Source organism: Felis catus, chromosome C1 (genome assembly GCF_018350175.1).
Source record: "Felis catus isolate Fca126 chromosome C1, F.catus_Fca126_mat1.0, whole genome shotgun sequence".
In the NCBI taxonomy this organism is placed as follows: domain Eukaryota; kingdom Metazoa; phylum Chordata; class Mammalia; order Carnivora; family Felidae; genus Felis; species Felis catus.
Window position 1 is genome coordinate 129,653,176 of NC_058375.1, and position 25,206 is coordinate 129,678,381.

General features: G+C 34.7%; 1 long non-coding RNA gene across 2 annotated transcripts in view; it reads right to left on the reverse strand.

The window, feature by feature from the left end:
* Positions 1 to 25,206, reverse strand: part of LOC111561846 — a 388,482-nt gene that overhangs the window by 137,586 nt on the left and 225,690 nt on the right. For both annotated transcript variants that reach the window (XR_006583156.1, XR_002744788.2), the window contains exon 7: positions 20,596 to 20,785. This is a non-coding gene — a long non-coding RNA (uncharacterized LOC111561846). The remainder of the gene's footprint in view (positions 1 to 20,595; positions 20,786 to 25,206) is intronic.

The window sequence follows — 25,206 nt, forward strand, 5'->3', positions numbered from 1 at the left end:
AATTTCTTGAAGGGCTGGTTTCGTGGTCATGAACTCCTTTAGTTTTGTTTTTTTTCTGGGAAACTATTGTGAACGACAGCCTTGGTGGATAAAGAATTTTAGCTGCATATTATTCCCATTCAGCATACTGAATACATTCTGCAACTCCCTTCTGGTCTGCCAAGTTTCTGTGGACAGATCTGCTACAAACCTGATGTCTTCCCTCACAGGTTAAGGAAACTTTTTTTCCCTTGCTATTTCATGACCCTTTCCTTTTCTGTGTATTTTGTGAATTTGACTATGATATGCCTTGGTGATGGTTGGCTTTTGTTGAATTTAATTGGGAGTTCTCAGTGCTTCTTGGAGTTTTATGACTGTGTCCTTCCCCAGATTAGGCAAGTTTTCAGCTATAATTTCTTTGAATAAACCTGCCTGCTTTTCTCTCTCTTCATCTTCTGTGATTCTTAGATACAAGTGTTATTATATCTTAGTAAGTCTCTGACTTTCAAAAGACTTTGTAATCAATGACCTTCATTTCCCTCTTCTTTTCAGCTTCATTATTTTTCATAAATTTATCTTCTGTGTTGTTAATTTGCTCCTCTACCTCTCCCATCCTCTCTGTCATGGCATCCATTTGGGTTTGAATCTCGGTTATAGCATTTTTAATTTGGCCTGACTAGATTTTAATTCTTTATTCTCTGCAGAACGGTATTCTCTGTATCTTCTATGCTTTTTTCAGGCACAGTTAGTATCCTTATCATCATTCTTTTTAATTCTGGTTCAGACATCTTACATATATCTGTACTGATTAAATCCGTGGCCATGAATTCTACTTCTTGATCTTTCTTTTGGGGTGAATCTCTCCATCTCATCATTTTGTCCAGAGAAGAAGAAACAAATAAACAACAAAAAGCAAGCAAAAAAAAAAAAAAAACCCAAAAACAAAACACAAAAAACTAGATGTTCAGTGTGTTTCAGTCTGCTCATTAAAAGAATCTGGATCCAAAAATTGAAATTAAAATTAAATTAAATCAAATTTAAAAATGTATAAAATATGTATGGAAATAAGAAATAATAAAAAAATCTTTAAATGAGTTGAAAAAAATAAGAAAATAAATAGAAAAATAGTAATAAAAAATAATAAAAGTAAACAGGAATCTAGATCCTATTTCCCCTAGAGCTAAAGCTTTGTAGTGCTCTATGATCAGTAGACTTAGTGCAAACCAGTTATTTGTGTTGGTTTTCTGGGGCAGGAGCTTGTGCTGAGTCTCAAGCTGACTTGTTTCATTAAAATACGCCTCCAGGGCACAGAGGGGGTGGGGCTTGGTATAAGTAGCTCCAGCCTCCACTAGGTGGCGCTGTTTTGCTCCACCAAGGCTTTCAGCGCTAACGGGTGGATTGAATATGGCAGCAAGCCCCTGTCTAGGGCCTGGAGCTGAAAGATTGCACGCCCTACTCTTCAGGGAACCCTCACAGAAGAGTTATCAATCACCCCTCCTTTGTCCCTGGTTTCCGTCAGAACCCTGCATTCACCCCGCCTATGTCTGAGCTTTTTTAGCTCAGGTGTGTGACCGAGTTTCAAAACTCCAAATTTTAGGGACTCCTGTGGCTTGGACCTACTCTGTTCCTCTGGGGGAGGGTCCCACCGTGCTTTTGCTGGCCCATGCAAGGAAAGCAGTCACACGATTGCACAGCAGTTCAGATTTTATGTCAAAACAGACCTCAGTCTGAGTCCCCACTCCTATCCCTGGAAACAGTGCATTGCATTGGCACCATGTGCCCTTCTTGCAACCCAGGGGATCATCAGACCATGTTGTCACTCCTGAGATTCTGCCCTGCTTCTCCACCTGAGCACCTTTAAGCCGGGCACATCCCCCACTGTAGCAGACTTCTAAAAGTTCAGATTTTGTGTTCCTCTGTTTATAATACTTTGCAGTAGCCTCTGTAAGCAGGCTCCTTCCCCACTGTCACACCCACAGCTATCTGTCTCCCCCAAGTCAACTCTCCACACCTCCTACCTTCCGGAAGGTGGTAGCTTTTCTATTTGTAGACTTGCAGTTTTTATTCTCTCATACCTCCAACTAATTTCTTGGGTGTTCAGAATGATTTGATAACTATCTAGCTGCATTCAACAGATAAGACATGCCTAGTTTCCACCTACTCCTCTGCCATCTTAACTCCCTCCCATGGTGAACATTTTGTAATGTTTCTACTGGTCAAATCACTATATTGTACACTTGAAATTAATATAATATTACATGTCAACTACTCAATTAAAAATTTACAAATAAATAAATAGATAGATGATAGATAGATAGATAGATAGATAGATAGATAGATAGATAGATAGATATTGTGGAGAAAAATTTAACTGAAACCAAGGCAGATAGATCCAGGCCCCTGGCTTCTAAACTTTAGTGTGTTAATAATCTATTGCATCTCTACCTGACAATATCAGATATTAGAGGCAAGTAACTTAGTTCAGAAATACCTCAAAATGATTCATTATAAATGTATAATTCACCCTAAATAAAATTCTATGCAATTTATTCCACAGATATTCCAAGCATGACTGTATACATGAAAGTGCAAATACTATATAGTAGAAAGGATCCTCTCTTTGAAGTTCCAAAGTACTCTTCTTCAAGATAGTTTCTAGTCCTAGATTCAGCCTGTGTCTACCTTATCCATTGTCCTCTCTGCTCACCTGACCCTTCCACTCACATTATGGAAACCAGCAATGACCATAAGTCTCTGCATGTTGAACTTTCTTGCCCCATCAGCTCTAACACTTACTCATTCTGAAACTTTTTGTTCTATGATCTTGTCTGGCTGCCTTTGTCATTGCATTTCCATATTTCTACATCTTATATCTGCTGATTCTCTTCCTCACTTTGCCAACTTTAATCGTCCTTTTCCTCTGGTCTATGCACCCACCATCACTTCTCAACTCTACACATTTGTAGACCTGAACAATCTCTTTGTTTGAGAAAAAGACTTCATTAGCCTTACTCTTGCAAAATTACCAAACACCTGTCCACTCCATGTTCCTTGACACAGAATATATCCTTGCACTAGGCTAAAGTAGGTAGCCTGTGTTCTAATAATAGCATGTGCACCTGCTTCTATAATTTCTCTCTGAAAATGGTGTTTGTCTTTCACCAGACTACAAAACCTCTGAGTAGAAGACCCATGTCTTCATCAGATTCTTCATGCTTAGCACAATGCCTGGCATATTGTTGGTGAGCAATGAAAGGCTGTCTGAACTGAAATAAAATTTACCTCATTGTTCTGAAAGGTAGGTGAGGGAGAGGATGGATTGAGGGAGAGGAGAACCCAGGAATAAAGCACAAGAATAAACCAACTATTTCCAAATGCAGGATTGGGAGCTCAAGAGGAATAGGGATGGAGGAAGTTCATTACCAGATATAAAGGGATGGTTAGAAACTGATGAAAGAGCATTAGTGCAGACCACACTAAATGTTTAGTGATGCAGCTCAACTAAAGGATTAAGGAAACCATAAAACTATTCAATGACATTTTGATACTGACAACAATGTGTAATTAATCAACCATTATTTCCTAAGTACCTGGTGTGGCCATATCATTATGCTATCCACAAAAAATTATAGATGTGTTCAGAAAAAAAATTGTCCTCTAGGATATTAAAATGGAATCTGTAGGAAATGAAATCAGTATAGAAGAAACCACCAGAAAATCATAAAAACCAATATCCAACTAACTACTAAACTATATAGTGTGGATTAACTGCTTCATTCATTTATTCATTCAGTAATATCAAGAGGAATCTATGTGTATTTTTTGTGTGTCAGGTACTCACTTAGAGACTTAGTGAACTCAGAGTGATGGTGCAAAGCATTTCTATTTTGTTAGTGTTAATAGCTATTGAGTCTATTAAAGGGGAATTATAACACCTATGACTGACAGGAAAGAGCCAAACACAAGGTCCAGATGGATTTTGTTGGATACACACTACAGAATACATCTCAGTTACCATGGGCGTCTCAAAAGTCAGGAATTACAGAATATTGGGACTTTCTCATTACATCAAGGTGTTCCTAAACAATTTTATTGATCATGAGTTTTTATAATCCGTCACAAACTGACAATTCAGCCTTATACCAATATCTTAAATCAGTCAATTGTTTTAGAAACCCCTGTATTCAAACTGCTGTATACAGGATGTTTGCTATCAGGATAATTTGAAATCTAGGGCATCAATCTCAATTCCAGAGAATTACCCACTTTATTTCTGAACTGATTTTCACTGATGTTTCATTTGGGAAAACTACATATGAATTGTTGTGTTGTGATGAATCCAAATGTATGATCTAATCCAGCTCCAGGGCTGTGTTAAGTCACTGCTCAGCAGGACACTGCAACTGTGTGGAATGCCAATATGATGAAACACTGGTTACAGAAAATAAATTTTAAAGGCTCTACATTTCTAAATCAGAAGGAGCCACTTTTACTGCTCTGAATGTTCCTCCAGATGACAATCTATGGGATTCCAGAAATGAAATGACAAACAACTCCACTTTGGAATTCTATGTATTGAATTATGATTTACAGAATGGTCCATCTCTTTTAAGAGAAGTAAATCTAGCCTTGTAGCTTACTGCCACATACTTTCCCCCCATAGTCATGTAATTGTTGTTTGGAGGAAATCAAGGAGAAAAGGAATGAAGTAAACAGGGTCAGCCATTTACCTTCTCAGTGGCCCTTTCACCAAAAGTAGGTAAGTCGTTTTGGAATCTATTCTCCCCCCACCCAACACACCCTGTCCCCATCCAGGAATAGATTTGATTGGACTCCTTCCAATTCTCTTCTCTTAACACCTGTCCAAGAGGCCAGAAACAAAAAATTTCCTGAGTCCCATGAGCAGAGAGAGCATTGTAAAGTCAACAGTGTCTCCAGGTGAAGCTCAACTCTTCATTAAAGTTTGTTTGATAGAAGAATTATAATAACATAATTATGAAGACCTCATAATTCCTGCCATAGCAGTTTCTAAAATGTCTCAACTTAGAACGTGAAACAAAGGGCAAAGCATAGTCAATGTAAATAAAATAAAATGACTCACTAAAAGAATTTGAGCCTTACAGACAGCACTAAGATGCCATGCAAAGCTTATTTCTGTATCACACAGGTCCAAGCCCTCTATCAGGGCTATAGCAGCAAAAGGGACTTACCTTCCAAATTTACGTGTAGATAGAACACAAATTTCCTTTTTTTCCTATTATTTTTGTTGTTTCTTAATTTAGGTATAACTTATATGCAATAAATACACAGATCTAAAGTATACAGATCATAAGTTTCAATTTCTACATTTTGACAATTTTTATGGCTATACAACTACCACACAACGCAAGATATAAAACATTACAAGTTTTATCATGCTCTTCTGATTTAATCCTCCCCCCAGGCAATCATACATATATATGTATGTATGCATATATCTATAAATATATATATTTAGTGTAAATATATAGAAATTAAATATAAATAGATATATATTAAATATATATTCTGGATATATGTCCCTTGCCAGATAGTTATTCTAATTATTTTTTCCCTGTTTGTATCTTACCTATTTATTTTTTAAAATGGCATCTTTCAAAAATAATGTGTAATTTTGATAATGTCCAAATTTGGGGGCTTCAGTTTTTCTTTTCTGTTTCATGTTTCTTATGTCCTATTTAAGATATCTTTACCTACCATTGGTCATGAACACTTGTTTTTGTGTTCTCCTCTAGAAGTTTTATAGTGTCTATATTTACCTCTATGATTCACTCTAACTTAATTTTGTATATCATGTGAGATAAAAGTTGAGGTTCATTTTTTTTCCATGTAACAACCAAGTTGTTCAAGAACCATTTCTTGAAAAGACTCTCCTTTGCTCATTGAATTATCTTGGCACGTTTGTAAAAAAATAATCAATTGGTAATTTATATGTAGGTATATTTTGGATTCTTTATTTAGTTCTATTATTAGTTGGCCCTTACCACAATACTACACTATCTTGATTATCTTCAGTTTATCATAAGTCTTGAAATCAGCTCGTATAAGATTTCCCATTTTGTTGTTTTTCAAGAATGTTTTGTCTATTCTAGGTCCTTTGTACTTCTATACAAATTTCATAATCGGTTTGTGCATTTCTATACACAGCCTATTGAGTTTTCACTAGGACCACATTGAATGTATAGATCAATTTGGAGAGAATGGACATTTAAAAAGAAATTTTGAGTTTCCAATCCACAATGGACATATCTCTCCATTTATTTAAATCTTTTACATTTTCCTTGGCAATATTTTGTAGTTTTCAATGTAAAGTTTTTGCATATCACTGATTAGATTTATTTCTTGGCATTTGATATACTTTGATGCTAATAAAAATCTTAAATATCATTGCTAATACTTAACTGCTAGTTTACATTCTGTGTATTCTGTATATCATGTGATCTTGCTAAATACATTTACTAGTTTTGGTATGTTTTTGTGAATTCCTTAAGATTTACTATGTAAACAATTATGCCATCTATAAATGAACATAATTTAATTTTTCATTTTCATTTTTTAATTTTTATGCCATTTATTTTTGTCTTGCTTTATTCAACTACTTTGGACTTTCAGCAAAATAACACTAACATCCCATAAATTTAATTTTTAATTTTTATAACTAAAGCCAGAATGATTTCGACAACTAAAGCTCAAACTTCTTGAGTAATTCATAAGGCTACTAGCAATATACAATAGTGCCTGTTTCCTTAAATACTCACTAGAACTGGATGTTCTAGATGATGTTACAATTACTTAAAACTTTTATCAGTCTGATAGATAAGGAATGATACCTATCATGTTTTACACTGGTATGAATATGCAAGGATAAAATAAAGATTTAAAAAAAATGATTATATTAATGTATCATAAATACAGAAAATTTAATAGCTTTCTCTTTGTTATCAGTACACAGAGATGGAAAATGGAATTACTAGCCTTCTAATTGTTTAGAAATGCATTTATTGAAAAGACAGAGCCAATATAAAGAAACTTATTAAATATAAACAAATATAAAATAAGATAATATTATTAAGTGGGATATAATCCCACATGAATCTTAATGTTTAATGTTTTCTTTTGTCTTATTTGGGGCACTAGATGAAATTATTTTAAAGTGTAGATGATGGAATGAAGTTCTGAGAATAATAAAAACAATAAAAAAGAAGGATACCAAAGAGGAGCTTGCTTTCCAGGTATTAAAAGTTACTATGAAGCCACAATAAAGCACTGAGATAGGCATATAGGTTAGAAAAACAAAAAATATAAGCCAGCATTATGTGGAATAATCAAAGTTGGCAATTGTAGTTCAATGGAATTTTTTTTTAATGTGCTGGCATAGATGGTTACTAGTCTAGAAGAAAATAGCTACTTCACCTTTCGTTTTACAAAAAAATATATTTGATACAACTGGTAATATAAATACTAAAATAGCATAAGAATGTACAGGAGGATTTTATATGACTTTCTGTAGGAAACCTCCTTAGACAAGATGGGAATTTCAGAAACATAAAGGAAATAAATATACTCTCCACAATATATTTAAATTTAATAAATATTTGGTACCAAAGGGTAAATAATACAAATTTCATTCTAACTGCAAATATATTTATATATAACAGATACCATTAAAAATAAGAATAGGAAGAATATTAACAACACATTATGATTGAAAATGAGTTATTGCAGCAAACATAAAAAAAATGTCCTATACATGGAGGAAACATTCAATAGAGAAATGCGCAAAAGGTTTAAATGGGCAATTCACTGATATAGAATTAAAGGGTGTATGTGTATATGTATGTGGGATTCTTTTATTTATGTCACTATTCCCCTTACAAAAGTGAAGCCTAATTACAAAAAACATAGGCAATTAAGAAAAGCACTTTGAAAGGACAATCCCAAATTCCACCATCAGAAATAACATATATTAAACCTAGTTCAACAAAATTCCAGATACTATTTTTTTGCATCTCCAGATAGAAGAAATAAAATACTGTTATATAAAAATGGCAATATATAAGTATTTAAGTCAAAATACTGAATTCTTCTTTGCTTGAATCTAATTGAGGAAAAACACAGCGAAATAAAATGGAAAACATTGCTAGGCTTTAGAAACCACTCCTTCATCAAAGAAAATATTTCCTTCAAGGTCATAAGGTTGGAAATATTTATTTTGAAAAACTGTAAAGGGCTGCCATCAGGTTTTTTTTTTCAAAACAATACATTTCCATTATAAAGAATATTTTTACTCACCACTATAAAAAAATGAAGAAAATAGCAATCTCACGTTTTTACATCTCCTCCCTCTCTCAAACTTAATTATTTTTATTTATATTGCCCAAACTCAAATTACTTAAATTCTATTCTATAACTCATAATTGTCTAGATTTGTTCTATTTTTTAAATCAGTACCCACCTTCAATTCTTTAATCATGGCTCTTTTATTTCTGAGCTCTGTTTTCATCTTTGCTAGATTTCAAGTGCTGTTTTCAAGAAGAGTTCAGGGGGGCGCCTGGGTGGCTCAGTCAGTTAAGGGTCCGACTTTGGCTCAGGACATGATCTCGGGGTCTGTGAGTTCGAGCCCCGCGTTGGGCTCTGTGCTGACAGCTCAGAGCCTGGAACCTGTTTCAGATTCTGTGTCTCTATCTGCCCCTCCCCTATTCACGCTCTGTCTCTCTCTGTCTCAAAAATAAATAAACATTAAAAAAAATAATAAAAAAAAGAGTTCAGGGGTGTTACATTTCTTTGTATTCTTCCATTTAAAATATGTTTGTCTATTTTTTAAATACACATGGATATTTCATTTTTCTTTAGAACTTTGACATATTGCTTTGAATTTTTGAGATATTGTTCTATTATTTTCTGGCATTGAATGCTGCTGAGCACACGGCTCATGTTAGCCTGAACTCCCATTGTTTCAAGGCTTTTTGTAGCTGAATGAGTGCATTTTTTCTTTATTGTTGATGTTAAATAACATTATCAGAACATAATTCAACATTGAGTGTCTTTTCATATTTTCCTGAAACTTAGTGCCTTCTCTCAATTTGCTGAATCAGTTCTTTCTTCATTTAATGAAAAATTTCTGTTTAAAATTTTGGAGGCTATTTCTTTTTCCTGTTCCATTTGTGAAATTCTCTTTTTCAGGGACACTGCTGTTAGCTCATCTTTCTCTTGTTCATGGCTTTTCTCTACTGGCTTTAAAATATCTCCCTTCTCTTCTGTCCTCCCCTTCTTCTCCCTGCATTAAATCTGTTCCTAATCCTTCCTCTGTGTCATTATTTTCAGTTTTATCTCCATTTTTTTCCTTGCTTTTCCTCTTTTATTTATTATTTCTATATCAGTGTTTGTTTTTTTCCAATTCTAATCCCCCTTAATAATCTCATTTTGTTTGTTTTAAATGGATCCATATCCATAGTAACATGTGAAGAATTTCCTTCTATTCCTTTGGATATTTTCTTTCAGGCTAGGTGTTTGTTCCTTGCATGCTGTTTTCCTCCTTTTTTTTTGTCATATTTCCCCTCAAGTATTTTGCATGTTTGATATGTCTTCCCACTGTCTTTACAATTGGGATGTTTTTCCAGAGTAGTTAACTTTGAGAACATAGTGTTTTGGGAGACTGTTACGGTGTCAAGCCCAACTGAGATGACATGAACTCCCACTCTTAACATCCTGGGCCAGCATGCACATGAGAAACGGTTTGGCTCTTGATCCCCGTTCTCTGATTCTTCTCCTGCCATTCCATTCCCTTGGACTTTTGCATTTGATATTTCCTCTGCCTGGAACACTCTTTCCCACTTATTGCATCTTGCGGATATCACTTTGTTTATGACTACTCAAATGTCCCCATCTCTGAGAAGGTTTCCAAAGTACCCTCTCTCCCCATGCAACCATCAACCTGTTTTATTTTCTTCTTAACAGCACACATATGAGCAACATTGACATCATGCCATATTTTATCTTGTATTGTTTTGCTCAAGCTGATAGAATGCACCCATTAAAGCACAAGGATGAATTCTCTTGTATTCACAATCCTAAACATGGCTCATACAGGCTCTCAGTAAATTTTTGACATATTGAGAAATGAAGTGTTAGGCAGCTAGACATGTGTTAGAAAGCTAGACATGAGCGACAGGAGGATGGACCTTAGATGTCCTGATAGAGAGTCCCAACTGAGGACCACCCAGGGACCACCCCATTCCATCCATCTAGCAGTTGGTTTGCGGTTACAACATCCCAGCAGAGCAAGAGTTAAGCTTGTTGTGATTGTTGCACTTGCACAGAAAGCAGCAGAAGCAGCGGCTTGTCCTTATTTGACCTATGTCTCTAGAATACAAATAATGTTGTGGTTTCCTACCCCATGCAGGCGTTGTGAATACATCTTGGAAAAGGACATGCATAGTTGGCTAGTTATTATACAACCCAGGCCTGTCACTCAAATGTTGAGACCCTAGGACCCACCCAAAAGAAAAAAAAATTATATGAACTCACACCCCAGAGTTTCCAGGGGCCATTAGATGTCTCTCTTGAGTGGCCTGCTCCTCCCTGGAGTGTAGTTTAACAAAACTCCTCTTCTTTACTTTGTTAGGCTTCCCTATAATTCTTTACTGTGGCAGCGGAAAGTACTAAGGCGTCTTTCCTTTTCCATCTCACTCTTGGTAACATGAGTATCTGCTGCTGCTATTGGGGATAATTAAGAATAGACATTTATAAATTATACTCAGTAGAAATTGCCTCCTTTTCTTTCTATATATTCAATTAAACAGATTGCTATTTTGTTATTTTTACTTGTCTTTTGTTTTCTGAAGTTTTTCTATAAAGAATATAATGAAAGACTGAATGATCTGATGTGGAACTTAGAAACCAACTGTGGAATTGAATCAAATGGATAGTAAAATTAATAGTTGTTAACTTTTTAGCACTTACTATGATTCATACTCTATATTATTTCTTTATATGAATTAATTTTAATTTCTTATAATAATACTATCGGTAATTTTTACCCTATTTGTCAAATAAAACCTCATGTAGACTTACCAAATATGAGCTTATACAGCTAGTAAGTGCTGGAAAAGTGATCAAATTGAGGAATTCCTTACTCCACACCTGTAATTCTTCTAAAACACCAAGTTTAACAACTATAAAAATAGGTGTCTCTTAGTAAAGGAAGGAGACAGAATTCTGTGAGTTACTTCCCTTTGGAAGAATGGAGTGAACTGTTCACAGATGCCTATGGAGATGCAATAGACACTGTACTCTCTCTGGTCCTGACTGGTTTCTACTTGGAGCAAGTTATTCAGCCTCTATGGACATTACCTTTAAAATAGGTGTTATGCAGGTCTGATATTCCATAAACGCTTGTTAAATGAACATATCAATGAATGAATAAATTAAATAGTATTCACTGGGTGGGCACTAAGCTTCCTCCTAATGTCAAGATTAACTCAATACTGATGTCCACAATACTAATACTACATGTAAATGATCCCTAAATATTTACCTTCTGTTTCTACATGAAACTAACATAGTTTTTAAACTCATTTTTAAACTGTTTCAGTCTAATTATGCTAACCTGCTTCCAGTGTACCCAACAAATAAACCTAATCTGGTAAAGCTCAAGTCACAAGAAATTAGTAAATTAGATACTATCTGAAAAAATTAAGTTTGAGGAAATATCCAATTTCTGGCCCTAATGGAAATAGCTGTAATCAATTGAGATGTGATGATTTCAAATAATCTACTGTCTTTCTTTACATGGAGTCTAGTTATCTAAATAGAGGCAGATGACACAAATATGCTTACGAGAAATAAATTACTAGCAGTAGACTTGTCTCAATACATTGAAGCCAATATCAGTCATACCTGATTTGGGTCATATCAATAGGATTAATAAATAAAGTTTCATGATAAAATCAGTGAACAGAGACTTTTTTCCATAAAATAAATTAAAAAGTCTACTGACAATACCCAGTCAAGTTGTCACATTAGCTTATAACCATTTGTTATGTTATTCTTCACTACAAGAATGAGTGATGCCCTATCATACACAATGATTTACCAAATGTAGCAGTCCTTCCACAGCCTCTCATTTTCCCCCATGATCCTTTCCATTTTTTTAGTTTTAATTTTAGTTTTAGTTTTAGTTTTAGTTTTATGTATGTATGTATGTATGTATGTATGTATGTACGTATGTATGTATTTGAGAGAGAGATTGAGAGAGAGAGGGAACAAGCAGGAGAGGGGCAGAGAGAGGGAGACAGATCTGAAGCAGGCTCTGTGCTCACAGCAGAGAGCCCAATGCAGGGCTCGAACTCACAACCTGTGAGATCATGCTCTGAGCCAAAGTCCGATGCTTAACTGACTGAACCTCCCAAGCAACCCACCATTCTTTTTAAACAAGACTTACAATGCTCTTTGTGACAAGTTGTAATTGAAAGTACTCAAGCTGTAAAAAGCCCAAATGGATATTGGTTTAAATCCCAGTTCATCTTTGCCAATTGTGTGCTCTCAGGAAAATTCTGTAACATAGAATAGAATCTGAACATACTTCCATGTTTTTAAGGCATACTAACAGGAACACTACAACATACTAGTAAGAGATACTAATACCTATTTCACAGTATTGTTTTGAAGATTCAAGAGATTATATATAAAGAGCCTAACAGCATCTACCACATAATAGGTCTGAAAAAAAATAAAGCTTTCCTTTTTTTTCTTTCTTCCCCTCATCAATGTAACATTAAATGAGAATATTCATATTTACTTCTGTTTTCTAAATATTGTGATGTGATTTGGCTTGGCTTGGTTAAAACTATACTTACATTCTGAAAAGGGCCTGATACCTTCAAATATAATTGTAGCCTTTCAGAGAAAATTTGAAATAATGAAAACCTTGGAGAAAGGCATCAAGGCTGACAACTGATTCAGAAATTTTTATTAATTTTTAAGTTTTTAAAGCAATAGCTCATTTTTAGTGCATCCTTTAAAACTACCCCCATATAATACATTTATTCGTTGGTATCTGAAAACATTCTTCCTTTAGTTTCTGGGGCCATAAAAAAAAAATAGAATTTTTGAAAACACAAAAGAAAAAGATAGTCAAAGGCTCATTTCCTCCCTGTTCCACGAAAGAAAATTATTGAGTCCTTACTCAATGCCATGCACTGATCAGGGATGTGGGGATATATCAGTGACCTCATGGAGTTTACATTCTAGTTGGAAAAGACAAACATAACACATCAATATTAGAATATAATACCATATAAGGTACCATGTCATATGAAAAAAAAAGCAAGATAAGGAAGAATGGAAGTGTTGGGGCAAGGGGAAGCTGTAATTTTAAATAATGTGCTCAAGGTTGGTGTCAATGAAGCAAAGACTTGAAAGACATAAGGAAATGCCTTGGAGATTTCTGGGAGCAGTCGCCAACTTACCCAGTAGGCACAGAAGCCACACTGCCTAGGACACACCATACTTTGGGGGGCCTACAAAAATATTTTACTTTGTAAAGAAATTATTTGAGAGAGAGCTTGAACGTGTACACGTGTGAGAGGGGAAGGAGCAGAGGGAGAGAGAGAGAATCTCCACACTGAGCACGAAGCCAACTCATGGTCCATCCCAGGACCCTGAGATCATGACCTGAGCTGAAATCAACCATTGGTTGCTAGACTGACTGAGCTACCAGGCGCCCCTACGTGTTTGTTTGTTTGTTTGTTTGGATCAGAAGTAAAAAAATGAATCGTTAATATTGAGGAAAATGTTTAAATTTTTAACACAGACTGGAGTGTAGTTATCTTTATATCAAAACAAATCATAAAATATACTTTTAATATATATTAAGCATATTTTAATTTTACATTTGTGTGTAATACGTACATATGATATATACGAGTATTTGGGTTTTGATGGAGTAAGGTACCCATAGGGCAAAGTGCCTAAGGCCCAGGAAGGTCCTAATGCAACTCTTTTTGGGAATGGAGCTTCTAATCAACGACTCGTTAGCATCAGAAGGGAATACATTAATGAAATATAATAGGCTATATCAACTAAGAAACAGTTCTGGGAAGAATCTGTAGGGCTTTTAGAGGCTTACAAAACCAAAAATGTTTTGTCATTTAAACCCTGCTATTGCATTTTAAATCCTCAGACACCTAATTAGAACACAAAAGATGAGCTATAGGAGTTAAAAGTAGAAACAGCTTTTTTTTAATAGTCTGCCCATTTATTATTTCTTATAAATATTCCCAGTATCTCTGATGACACTCACACTGATGAAAAGCCCTCAATGTACTTCATAGAGTTAGTACAGCCTGGTTTACAAAAATAAAAACTCAACCTTAAAAGAGAATTGGTGGTAATTTATTTTCATCAGGCAAATCATGGAGTTAAATTTAACTTTTTCAGAATACCTCCAAGAACCAAGTAAAAGTGTATCTTAGGGCCATGGAGAAAAAGAAGGTAAAAAGCAGGAGGCGAAATTAGAACACTTGGATGGCAAAAGTAATTTGATGAAAGATAAAGAATCAGGTTAACACACAAAATATCAGCAATTGAATTCCAGAATTGATGGGCGTTTTTAGAAGTTAGAAATCTGTTATTTTTATGTAGATTTGGGGGAAACTTAAAAATTCCATTCAAATTCAACCATTTTTATTTTCATTCTCACATAAAAGAGTCCCGATATTCCTTAGACTATCACCTAGTAGCTGCATTCAAATGTTAGAATTCAAACTTTGAATAAAACTTTCTTTAGCAGTTCTTAATAAATGTACTGAGTCGATCTGTGGGTGGGGCCGGAGGTGGTGGAGTGGTGGAGTGTGTGTGTGAAAAAGAGAGATGACTGACTGATTCAGGGTAGAGGAACGAAGCAGGCAGTGGGTGAGTCCTGGTAAGTACAATCATAAAGAACAGAAATGAGCAGGCTTCCTTCCACATAATTTCTGATATGGAGTTTTGTTGTTTTTTTTTTTAACTGCTCTTTTATCTTTTTATTAATCTGTCATCCACTAACCTCTCCCTGGATTCCCAGACTTTACTCTATAGGTATATAGGTAAACAGCAACGTTGTAATCCTTATCACTTAAATAAATCAGAGAGGGGAAAAAGTAGATATGGGATAAGTGAAGGCATAGGAAAAAAAATTCAGGAGTTGAGATAAAAAATACATATTCTACAGAACTGTTTTGGGGATTCAAGAGATTATATATCTACATGTATATAATTGTATATAACTGAAGATGAATTAAGTTAGTGATTACTTGATACATTTTTCTTCATTCTTATTTAAATATCAGAAAAACTTTCAATTAAAAGAATAAGCTAAATGTGCTGATTTACTGGTAGTTGACCATAGCTAAATGGAACATGAAGAAGCTATTTAGAAATTATTTCTTTCTGGTATCCCCTCCTCTATTCTCCCATGTACATTGTCCAAACCTCTTTTAGACTTTAACCATAACAACTATGATATCACTTCCATTGTGAATATGAATATTTCCATTTTCCCTTTTAATTGTATGTATTTAAAGTCGCCATCTTATTTACCTTTGTAGGCTGCTTGCTTCTGAAAGAGACCCAGTAAAGTACAGGTGCATAGTAAATATTTGGTTAATTGAATTAAATATTAAGAAAGCAATTTATACTCTTACTATGCTATCCTTCAGAGCATAAGAAATTCATTCCATGGTTATAAGGTGCAGCATGCATAATTTTATTAAGTGATGACTTAGAGATACAAAGTATTTAATACCTTTCTCAAACAACTTATGATTTATCAATTCTTAGGAGATGTTCTATTTATTAATATATTTGTCACACTCAGAAGATCAGGAGAGAAAGTGAAAGTGAAGAGGCTTGAAGGAGAAAAGAGAAAAGGATTAAAATCATGGCTATTATTGGCATATGGATTCGCACCTCTTCAGTGAACTCAAAGGACACTCCATTCTCCTGGAGAGTTATTTGTAACTCTGGATGGTCAGATAATTGCCTGTTAAATAGTGAATGAAAATTGTCAGGGGGTGACTGAAAATGCAAGCCATTTACATTCCTCGGGAGAATTTGCAAAGTAGTTCTACAGCTCAAAGTAGTTTAAAGGAAAGTGGGTTGAAGGGTCATTGAAGAGAGATGCAGCTGATAAAGGTTGATTGGAATTTCTTGTCGTATTAGCCAGTTAATGGTGTATTTAAATTATCCTGTAGGCTCTTTCATTATACCTTAATGTTCGGAGTTTAACTCTTTTTTAGTTTGAAAGTCCTAAACGAATTTTTCAAATTCAAAGATGAATAATTCAAACGCAGGAGGGAGAATACTACTTAGACCTAGAGCAAGGTGAAAAGAAGCCTGATGTATTGGCCACCAACTGAGGAAGTCAGCAAGGTGAGTCCCATTTTACAGAAAGCTGCTAAAACAGTCATCACTGGGTGAGAGCATAGGATTTGGGCAGAGAGGGGCACTCATCTGTATTTGGGAGGAATTTTAGAAGGAATATACATTATCTTATAACAAAAATTGTTCAAATATCTTGTTGATGTTTGTTGTTACTTAGTAATTTTGGGCTCAAGAGTTGTAACCCATAAAATGTATGGGATACATCTTCCAAAAAATAAATCCAGAGATTGCCCTATAAATTATAGAATACAATTTAGATAAGTATTTTTCTTCAACATTCCACAGATCTTCCAACATGTATCTTCCATCCATTATTAATATAAAGTTATTTAATATTAGAGAACATGTTACCGATTCATTTAAAATCATGTTTTAGAGCAACTTTAAATAACCTCTGCTACTTTCCTCACCAATCCTTAACTATTTCTTAGCTATAGCAACCTATTTATAATATATATTTAAAAAAATGCATCCTGGTAGATTGAATCCTACACCGGGATCAGTACTCTCCTTGAAATGAGCCACAATAGATAATACCTCTGAGGAATTAAGTCTGCGACTACCAACTTTTCAAGATGCTGATTATATGCTTCCTCACAGGTTTTACCTTCTTCCACTGTGTTCTTTCCTTCCTTCAGGTCACTTGGAAGAGATAGAAAGCATTTGTTCACTTGGAAACCTAATGTGTAGTCCCTTGACCAGCAGCATCAGCACCACCCAGGAGCTTGCTAGAGGTTTCAATCACTGGCCCAACCCCAGTTCTGTTGGATCAGGAACCTGGGGGTGGGCCCAGCAATCTGTGTTAAGAAGCTTTTCAGGGAATTTTGATGCACACTCAAGTCAGAACTATTGACTTGGTTAGTTTTTTTCCATAAAGAAAATGGTACTTCTCTACTCAGCTTCTTATTGTTTTTCTTCCTCTTTTATCAATTATTTAAAACCCATGACCAACACATAAAACTACTCCCCCTCAAATAATCTCTTCTTTTAGCTTCAGCCCCTAACTGCCTCTGTTGTAGAATCTTGAGAATCATTTCCTTGAATAGCCCATATCCCTAATGAGGAACAGAACATTTTGCAAAATATAGAAATAAAAGATTTCAAAAGACATTTAAGTAGGTTTCATTATCATATGCATAGGTAACAATACATATCTCATTTTCTATACTGGGAAGAAAATTAAACTTGAGAAGCTTCACAAAAATAAAAGAAGATACTAAAAGAGAAAAAACACCGCATCTTATTTGAAAAGGTTATAGAAAACAAACTACTCTAGATTTAAAAAAATTAAAATGGTTGGACTGATCTCTCTCTAAATCCAGAAATATTAAATAAAATAAATTTAAATCTAAATGTCAAAAACATGATCAAAGAAGTTTTTTGTATATATATTTTTAAGTTTATTTACTTAGAGAGTACACATGAGCAGGGTAGGGGCAGACAGAGGGAGAGAGAGAGTCTCAAGCAGGCTTTGTGCTGTCAGCACAGAGCCCAACGTGGGCTGGATCTCATGAACCATGAGATCATGACCCGAGCTGAAATCAAGAGTGGGACACTTAACCAACTAAGCCACCCAGATGCCCCTATATTCTTTTAGAAATAGGTTTTTACTACTACTGATTAAAGAGTCAATTTGTAATGGTTACAAATTTTTAAGGAGTGGCTGGAGGGAGTCACTATTTTTAATTTTCAGGTAACACAGCCAGGAAACACCCCTGGAAATATCACTTGGGAGGAAGAAATGTTTCTTCTTTAAGAGCACAGCAGAAAGTTAGCACCTGCTAAGTGGGAAAAATTAATCACTAAACTTTTTTTTTTTTCTTTTTCTCTCCATGTAGAAAGAGTCTAAGTAGATTTCTACTTCTTTCTTCAGCTTCTTGCTTGGAAAGGAAAATAGAGACTCTAAAGAAACTGTAAACTTTTGGGAATGGTTTCAGCAGTGAATTCCGAAAGGGCAGCCAGACAAAAGATTCCTAGCAGAGTTCTTGGGCTTTAGTGTAGATAACAATCTAACATCCGACACTGTGAAAATTCTGATTCCATGTCCCACCTCCCATTAGAGTTCCCACTGATACCAATTCAACAGACCTGGGGCATGGCCCTGTAATTTACATTTTTAACAAGTACACAGAGATGATTCTGATAACATGGTAAAAGTCCACACTTTTAGGAAATTGGCCGTGATCAAGCTATTTTCATAGCTTGCAGGACAAAGAAGCTACAGTGTAATTAGCAGATGGTGGGTTTGAAATATTTAAGCCACTATTTCCAAAAAAGTAGTTCCCTTAGAACATTAGTTCTGGTATGTTCAGGGATTAGTGTCCTAAAAACACAGGATTCTGTTGTTATATATGTTAAGAAAATGCTGCACTCCAAATCTATTCAGAAGTTTGCTTCTCAAAGCACATTAGCACATTAGGGGCACCCGAAAATTTCCTCAATTTAAAAGCAGGGTTTACAAGAAACTGACTCTTAACTATAGAGAACAAACTGATGGTTACCAGAGGGAAAAGGGTTGGGGGCACAAGTGAAAAAAATGATGGAGATTAAGGAGTTCACTTAGCCTGATAAGCACTGAGTAATGTATAGAATTGTTCAATCACCATATTGTACACCTGAAACTAGTATAACACTGTATGTTAACTATACTGGAATTATAATAAAAAACTTAATTTAAAAAGGTGAAAAAGTTAATAAAAACAAGGTTTGGATTTTATTTAATAAACAAACTTCTTTGGAAAGGAATTTTTTTCTCTTATAAATGTAATAATAATTTTGCCAGAAAAGCTTTTCAAATAACACTTGTTTGGAACAAATGGGTCAAAATGTAAAATTCTATTCTGTTCTGGTGCAAATACACAAAATATTTTAAAATGTCAAAAGTGTCCAAGTTAAAGACACTAACTAGAGTAGTAAGGATAGATTTTAATCAGTAATATATTTTTGCATTAGGGAAAAGGTACAGAGGTGATTGGGTGTTTTAAAGGGAGGAGGATGTGTGTGACCAGGGACTCAGTAGAGTCAGGAAAGGAAAAGCGACAAAAAGTAGGAAGGGATGGGTCCATGTGAAACCCATCTGGGTTTGCTAACTGGTGCTCATTAACATTAAGTTCCTAGCCTCCCAGAAAGCCCAAGACACATGGGGCCCTATCTTCAGGTGTTGACTGAAACAGACAGTAAATTCTTTTACCAGCCTTGAGTTTTCTCAGGGGGTCATTATCAGCAGGAGCAAGGGTCATCCTAAGAATGCAGTCCTGAGCTATTAGAAAGTATGTTAGTGTTTGTTCAAGTCTTTATAGGCCAAGGTTGAGGCTTAGTGCAAAAGAGGGCTCAAAGGGAGAGTTCCGGTTAGAGCTCGATTGCTTGATCTAAGAAGGAACATTTGTCAGAAGTAAGTGAGGGAAATATGAGTTTTGGTTTCCAACTCAAATCAGGAAGTTGATTTAATCTCCCCATCAAAAAGGTAGTAGAATAAATTGTCCCTACCCCATTATCTTGGAGCACTACAAAATATGAAACAGAGAGCACTCTGAGGAACAAAGCTGTAGGATCAACGAAATGGTAACAGAAGCTATAGATTAAGAACAATAATAGTAATAACTAGTATTTAGAGCTAATAGAACCCCTAGTGTGTAATCAAAATACCTTTCTTCTTGTCTCTCACCTTCCCTTAACAATTTATGCAGTTGGCTAAGATTTATCCCCTGCAACTGAACTCTGGAAAGCCTTGTGCCTTTTCTGGCCACTCTTTAATAGTAAAAGCATTGCACACAGTCTTAGTAATCTAAAAAGCCCAGATCAATATATTAAAGATACAATTATATAGCATATACTTATATTACTATATATTATATGATATGCAATGTTATATATTACAAAATATAAAGTGAAAAATTATAATAAATACTTCAGTCTTCATTCAAAAGCAGGACTTCTCCATAAGTCTGCCACTTCCCCATCTAGGCCCCATTGTCAATGGGAAAGACTGTGTAGAAGCTTCTTCCTTTCTTAGTTACCTTATTTCTCAGCTATTGCTGCAGACACTTCCAGGTTTGAAGCACAAGAAGGGAGGAAGGGAGAGGAGGGGAAACATACCTTACAAACATACCATATGTTACCTTCACACTTGTTGATCCACGTAATGCTTAAACATACCTCTTTATCTTGTGGGTGCTTTTCTCGATTTCTTAGAGGCACTTATGCATCCCTTTCTGACTGGGGCTTTCAGGTATTTGGCAATATATTCTCTCCCTCTGGTCTTGCCCCTCTCTGGCCCAGGTTGCAGGTGACCTGCCCTTCTAAGGCTCACTCTATTAGAGTCCCAGTGACTTCCCAAGTGATCCTCCTGGATAAAAATCAAAACCATTGTGATCTTAGTTTCTCTACCATTTGGTCCACATCAGGTTCACAGAAATACTCTTAGATCCTTTACTTTGATAAGTTCTGGGAGTGGATACAAATTTCAAAACAATTACTTTTTTGCTGTCAAAGCAGCTTGCTGGTTTCTCTTGCCCTCTAGATTTCCTGGGCAGATGTCAACCAGTCTGTTGAGTCTGCCATTTTCCTAACTGGTTCTCCATTTGATCCTGCGGAAGCTCCTCATTATGGACCTGAAATAAGTAGGCAGCACTCCTTGCCTTTGGGTGGGTAGGTGGCAGAACATAAAGCCTGGTGTGTGCTCTCCCAAGTCCTATTACCTGATAAAATGAAGGATGCCCAGTTACGTTTGAATTTCGGGTAAACGACAAATACATTTTTAGTATAGGTATGTCCTACGCAAGTGCTGTATTGGGGACATATATTGAGTATTTGTTGTTTTTCCGCTATTCAAATGTAACAGGGTATCCTGTATATTCATTTGCTACTTCTGATCAACCTATACCGGAGAAACTTCTCAGATCATTCCCTTCCATATCCACTCTCTCTTTTTTTTTTTTTTTTTTGTATTCTCTAAAAGTTTCACAAACTCTTTAGATTTCTCAACTCAATTTGGTTGAGCACCTTACATCAGAATTTCTTATCAATTGTATCCTGGTGTAACACTTAAAACATAATGTAACAACTGTTCACATTATTAGCCACAGACATTTTGCAGAGCATTGGAGACAGCAAATCTTCATAGGACAACTCTGGTATTTTAAAGTGAACTTTGAGCATTCACAGAAAGACCATTTGGAATAGTCATAAGGACTCTTACACAAAGAATTAGTGTCCAAATAACAACAGACTAGTGTAAGGATGGAATGGCACACAAAGGGTAAGTCAGTGGACATTAAAATGGAAAAAAAAGGATGAAGATTATAGACAGCATAGGAGCAGAGAATTGGTTCTGTTAGCTAAAAGTTCCTACCATTCCCTTAAGGATAAAGAAATTAAAATTAGTATAAGAACACTGGGCATTTACAATTTTTTCACATTAAGGTAAATTAATTTTATGTCCATTATTAATTGTTAGTCATTTCTAATGAATTATTTTTGTTGTTTTCATAAAGACCCAAGTTAAACAACTCCTGTAGGTAATATTATAGATCTGTATCAGGACCTGGACCGAGCAGGTCTACAAACTGTAGTATTACATGGATTCATTTTAGTCGGTGAGTTTTTGAAGTTGTTTAAAGACCTCTGATAACCAAATTAAGGTAATAGCTTAGGAAAAACCCTCAGAATGAATTTGGCTTTAAGAAAGAATTCTAGCTTTGTTATAAAACAAGTTGCTTTGGGGGATTATGAAAAGATAGTGACCTATACACATAGGCCATTTAATATCTTTGCCAGTTCTTTGGGGATAGTTTTCTAGAAGTGTGATGGATGGGTCAAAGGGTAAAAGGATGTGAAATTTTACTAGATATTGCTAAATTTGACTCAGTGGATATGGAAATATATGTGTGCTTATTTCCTCACTTAATAGCACATTATATGATGAAACTTTTAAATGTTTGTCTAAATTTTTGTATATTTATGCTTATTTATTTTATATTTTCCTATTTTAAATGGAATCTTCTCTTCCTTTATATCTTCTAACATTTGTTTACATATTTGAAGTGACTAATTTTTGACTGTTAGTTTTATATATTGTGATTTTTATTTTTTTCCTTTTAAAATTTTTAACATTTAATTATTTGAGACAGAGAGAGACGCAGCACAAGCAGGAGAGGAGTGGAGAGAGAGGGAGACACAGAATCCGACGCAGGCTCCAGGCTCTGAGCCATCAGCACAGAACCCCATGCGGGGCTCGAACCCACCAACTGTGAAATCATGACCCGAACTAAAGTCAGCCCCTGAACCAAGTGAGCCACCCAAGTCTCCCTATATATTGTGATTTTTAAAAATTCATTTATTATTTGCAGTGGTTTTACTTGGACTCTTAGGACTTTTCCTGATATTCTATTGTAATAGAGATTTTTGACTCTGATTACAATACTAATTTCTAAATATTTTTGACTAATTAACTAGCTAATATCTTTAGTTCATTATTACATAGTAGTGCAGATGATGAGTAAATTTAGCTTGTTTATTTGGTGAGAATGTCTTTAATATCTCCCTATTAGGAAGAAGTTGACTTCTGAAAGATGGTACATATTAAGAAATGATCCACCAGTTAGTATTTTATTATATATATTTTTGTCAAAGATGGGTGTCACATTCTGTCAAATGATAACTGTCAAAATTTTATGATATATTACTAATATCGAACTACCTTTGCATGCCCAAAAACTCCACTTAATCATAATATATTTTATTTTTTAATATACTTTTTTATTGAAAAATGCCCAAATTATTAGGCACAATTCAAGGAATTTTTGCAATGTAAACATAACTCATGTAACAATATATAGATCAACAAACAAAACATTACAAAACTCTGGAAACTTTCTGATCACTATTAATTCTCAACAGACTAACCACTATCTTTTCTTTAAACACCATGGATTTGTTTATTAGGCCCTCATTCCTTGGAGGCTCTCACAACTCAACCCATTAATGCTATAGCAATGTTGCTTTTATCTAAGCAGCAGTATCAAAAGTAGTAGGGACTAGCCACCTGCAGCTACTAAATATAAATTAAAATTAAAAAACAAGTAAACTCAGAAGAATAAAAGTAAAGCAAAAGCAGAAATAAATGTAAAGTAAAAACAATAACATTACTAAAGAAGAGGGGTTTTTTTTTGAAAATTAGTGAATTTACATAAATCATTGGCTAACTGATTCAAACCACACAAGAAAAGAGAAAACCCATACAAATACCTCACAATAGCAATGATACTGGGGAAATATCCAAAAATACAGAGAAAAATAAAGGAGTCATATGTCAGTACTTCGTTTTCTCTCTCTCTCTCTTTTTTTTTTTTTTTGCAAATAAATTTGACTATGTGGTTGAAATAGAGGAGTTCTCTAATAGAATTTAAACGATAAAAAATTACCTTATGTGAAAATAAAAGTCTAAAACTTTAAAAATTTTGCTCAAGCTTATTTAAAATATTAATTAAAAACATAGGACAGACATCACAACTTTATTCAATAAAAGCCTTAGGAAGAAAAGGAAATTGCTAACTCACTTGCTTCTTAGAATATAAAGTCTAGGATAGTCTTTATTTTTTATAATAAGTATAATAAAACCAGCTATGATAAAGACACAATCAAAAGCAATGCAATCAAAAGCAATGATAAATTAAAAGTGAGAATATATATGAAAAAGAAGAGAGAATATTTTATCTATTTAAGTTATATTTCTATATATTCTGTATCTTGGCATCACAAGATTGAGTACATGTCTACATTAGCTTTTAGAAGAGCAAGGTTTTGATATTCTAGTTTTTAACTATAAACAATTTATTGCCAAAGCTTTTGTATACTATCCTTAACCTGGGGATTATAATTATTGTAAGGTTTGATTTTCCTTCTTGTTATAATAAATTGTATTAGTTTGAATATGATGATTGTACAACATTTAATTATATTACTTGTAGTGGGTTAAATGGTGCCCCCTGAAAGATACGTCCATGTCCTAACACCCCAAATGCATATATGTGACCTCAGTTGGCAGAAGGGGCTTTATAGATATAATTAAATGATGGATTCTGAGATGAGGTCATCCTAGATTAAATGCATTGACCCTAAATTCACTGACAATTATCTTCATAAGAAGCTAGAAGAGAAAGGGAAAGATTCTTCCCTAGAGCCTTTGGAGGGATCACAAGCTCTGCTGAATTTTGGACTTCTGAACTCCAGAACTGTAAAAGAATAAATTCGTACTATTTTAAGACACTTATCTTGTAGTGATGTGTTATGGCGGCCCTATGAAACTAATGCATCATCCCTGTTGCAATGTTCACACTAATACTGTGATGATTACCTTGTTATCTATCAATTCATTTTATTTATAACTCTCCACTACAGGTGTGGCATAAATTTTCTTTCTTAAGGGAAAGCATTAAAATATTTTGTCTTCAATTTGTTAGTGTGGGTCTGTTTGGGAAAAATAAATTAGTCATTCCAGCAGATTCTTTTTATACTCAAATACAAGCTATCTTTAATAAGTAAAATAAATTTAAAAATATAAACAGAACAGCAACCATGGAAGAAATTTGCCCACTCTCTTGCCCTTGCCCACTCCTTATGCTTCTTGTCATGATGTTGGGTTCAGAAATTTCACATTTCAAAGTTTTAGACCTTTAAGTAATAATTCCACCACTGAATTAATTATATGATAGTAAAATTTGGTAGAGATAGAAAAAACTCATTCAATTATTATAGCAAAAATAATCT